The sequence below is a fragment of the Neomonachus schauinslandi genome, chromosome 14, assembly GCF_002201575.2.
Source record: "Neomonachus schauinslandi chromosome 14, ASM220157v2, whole genome shotgun sequence".
NCBI lineage: Eukaryota > Metazoa > Chordata > Mammalia > Carnivora > Phocidae > Neomonachus > Neomonachus schauinslandi.
Genome location: NC_058416.1, coordinates 36,941,166 through 36,944,802, shown reverse-complemented (window position 1 = coordinate 36,944,802; position 3,637 = coordinate 36,941,166).

The window sequence follows — 3,637 nt, the reverse complement described above, 5'->3', positions numbered from 1 at the left end:
GAGAGGGAGAGAGAGAATCTCAAGCAGGGTCCATGCCCAGTGCAGAGCCTGACACGGGCCTCGATCTCACAACCCTGAGATCATGACCTGAGCTGAAATCAAGAGCTGGATGCTCAACTGACTGAGCCATGCAGGTGCCCCATTATTTTTATTTTTTGATGGTTTGTTTGGTTTTGTCCTAAGTCCCAATCACAGGCAGGTGACGGGTGCCTGGCTTTAATGAATGGATAAACAAATCCATTCATTAAAAGCAGTGACTGTCAATAATAGTGAAGATCCGGGGCGCCTGGGTGGCTCAGATGGTTAAGCGTCTGCCTTCGGCTCGGGTCATGATCCCAGGGTCCTGGGATCGAGTCCCACATCGGGCTCCTGACTCAGCGGGGAGTCTGCTTCTTCCTCTCCCTCTGCCTCTCCCACTGCTCATGCTCTCTCTCTCTCTCTGTATCTCTGTGTCTCAAATGAATAAATAAAATCTTAAAAAAAAAAAATTTTTTTTAAAAAAAAATAAATAAAAAATAATAGTGAAGATCATAAAAATAGATGTTTGAAAGGATGGATGAAAGATGATATGAGAAATAAGATAACTTGATAAATTGTTACTTCTACCTTTTTGTTTTTTTCTCTGAGCAACTCAAGTACGGAAAGAAAAGTCACTTGACTTTTTTTTAAGCAATAAATTAATTGCTGGTTCCCATCCCCAAATCTTCCTGGCTGGTGAAGAACATGAGCTCTCCCTCCTGGAATACCCTCCTCCTTCCCAGGTTACAAAGCACCAGGGTGTACACGTGGTGGGGCGAACTAGCTCCTGTCCTCTGCCCCCAAATGGCCTCTTCGGGACTGGGTCTCTCTGCAGCATCGGGGAGCAGGCATGTGGGTCAACATAGCCTGTGGTCCAGGTTCCCAAGCGGAGTCACAGGCTCCGGGCATCCAGGATCCAGATGTGAGTAGACATGAGTGGGGCCCTCTAGGGCCAGACTCTAAAGAGCACCGGGTGACAGCAAACTGGAATGACATTCAGATTGCTTACACCACCATGCTAAACAAGACATTGTCCCTACCACTGGGTCTGGCTTATGGCCTCTAGTTGCCAGCCTTGCCTCTCTGGGAAAGGGCTCAAATTCCAAGCAGATTGGTTATCTTGGGAATTCTCCTAAGGATAGTTTTAGGGCACAGCCCCATCTCCAGAGGATGCAGGATGCCAAGCAGTTTGAAGCAAGTCTCTCTGCTTTCAGGCCCCCACGGAGCACCCTGTGTGTGGGCATCTCTCTCCATATCTCCCGCCTTCCCTTCCACACACTTGTCCTCAAGGGCATCCAACTAAGAGAGGGCTAAACCAGCGCTACACCTTCAGTCCACATCCAGATGAAAGAGGAGGACAGATGTTCAATGGGAGAGGTCCCTGAGAAGTCTTGTCCGTGACTCAAGAGGGAGGTGGCCTTTCCTTGCTGCCGAGGCAGACAGGTGTAGGGGCCACGGGGGCAGAGCAAAGAAACTGGCCACACCGCTTCCTCCTTGCCACGCTTCCATCTGAGAGGAGGGGAGAGATTTAGGATGAAATCTGGGGGGAGGGGGGGGCACATTTTTTTTTAAAGATTTATTTATTCATTTGAGAGAGAGTACGAATGGGAGAGGCAGAGGGAGAGAATCCCAAGTAAGCTCCATGCCTAGCATGGAGCCCCATGTGGGGCTTGACCCCAGGACCCCGGGATCACCACCTGAGCGGAAATCAAGAGTTGGACACTCAACTGACTGAGTCACCCAGGTGTCCCAGGGTTGACATTTTAATTTAAATGGCACTAGATGCTTCCAACCCTCAAAGTAAAAGTAAGTCTGAGATGGCAAGGAGTCAGGAATGGAAATTCAACTGAGTGTGTTTAAAGACGGAAGGCAAAATAAAGCCATTTCTTGTCTGTGCCCTTGCAGGTTCAGCCTAAATAGGTCAACTTTCTCCAGGCCCAGGAGACTCTGTCCTCCCCAGGGAAATCCTTCTTGCTTTCAGTTTGTTCCCGACTCTCTGGATCTGACCTAGGAGCATAGACTTCAGGAAGATAAGAGTTGATCTGACTTGGAGGCTACGCTACTCAGCTGCCCGCTGCCTGCCTTGCAAGGGAAAGTGAGGACAGGGCCGACCCCAGATCAGACAAGAAACCGGGCAAAGGGAAAATGTAAGAAGGAAAAAGTGGGTAGAGATTACTTTCAGAAACCCTCAGTCTGGACACACCAGTAAAAACAAAATAAGCAAATGAAAACAGATCAGGGGCACCTGGGTGGCTCAGTCAGTTAAGTGTCTGCCTTCAGCTTGGGTCATGATCGCAGGGTCCTGGGATCAAGCCCCGCATCAGGCTCCTTGCTCAATGGGGAGCCTGCTTCTCCCTCTCCCTCTGCCTGCCACTCCCCCTGCTGTACTCTCTCTGTCAAATAAATAAAATCCTAAAAAGAAAGACAGAAAGCAAGAAAACGAAAGCAAGCAAGCAAGCAAGCAAGAAAGAAAGAAAGAAGAAAACAGAGGTGAGAATGGTAAACAAGAGGGCTGCCCGAGCAAGGAGGCGTCCTTGGCTTCCGAAAGTGACGGGGACACCGTGGCTCCTTCCACTCGCACACGCCCTTGGCCTTTAGACCATCCAGGGAATCTCTCTGGGGTTTGGTTTTCCCTACCATCAAAATAGACACCAGAGCTGGTTCCAGCGACCTCACACGAATGGCATGGAGTCAAATACAGTTTCGTGGCCTTAAATGATAAAAACACTCTGAAAACTGCATAAAGCCATCCTGTACCCAAAATTTCCCCTGTCGTCATCATTGCCAATTACTGAGGCCCTGATGGAGACTGGTTACCTCTGTAATTCTTCTAAAGATATATTTAGGGCATGCTTGCTTTGTGACTCTTTTGGGGACCTTGTAATAATACAGTATTCTGCTAATTTTAAACATGCGCAGTCCCAGCTTACAAACAAGTTGTGTTCCAAAAGTAGACACGCAGGTTGGTTTGTCGGCTCTCAGAATTCAGTTTCACTCGGAAACCATGGGAAAACCAATCCGTGATAGCACATGCCGTCAAACTGGTACAAAGCAATACTGTTGCAAACCGGTAATGAAGCCAAGCAGAAAAAAACATGCCTATTCAAAATGACCAAGTAATAGTATACTGACTAGCTTAAATCCAGGTACTTAAAAATGTCTCCATGAACACTTGAATGTTGCTGTTTCCTGCATCTTGAAGACTCACGCTGGGTATAAAGACGTAACAAGGGGAGATGTGGAAAACTGTGATGGAATTCCTGGCAAGTCAGCAACCCACACATTTCCCCTCCTGGACTTCCCGGAGCCAGCCTCCCCGACCGTCTCTATCCACTGACCACTTCCTGGCTCCACCCCACCCTCAATAGGTGTCTCCTCTTCCTCCTCCACCTTTAGCATGAAGGACAGCCATGCACAAGGTGTTAAAAGTTTCAGGGGAAAGAGGCGGTCATTTCTATTTTTCCATTTACTGAGCTAATTTAACTGCAAAAAAAAGAAAGCCGCAGGTCCTCAATTGCCAGTTTCGATCCCAGCCTGATCCGAAGTGGCCAGAGGTGCTTTGGTGGCACCACGTCTGGGCCGAGGGGACTCACAGGTCCATCCTAAATCAGTCTCTCTC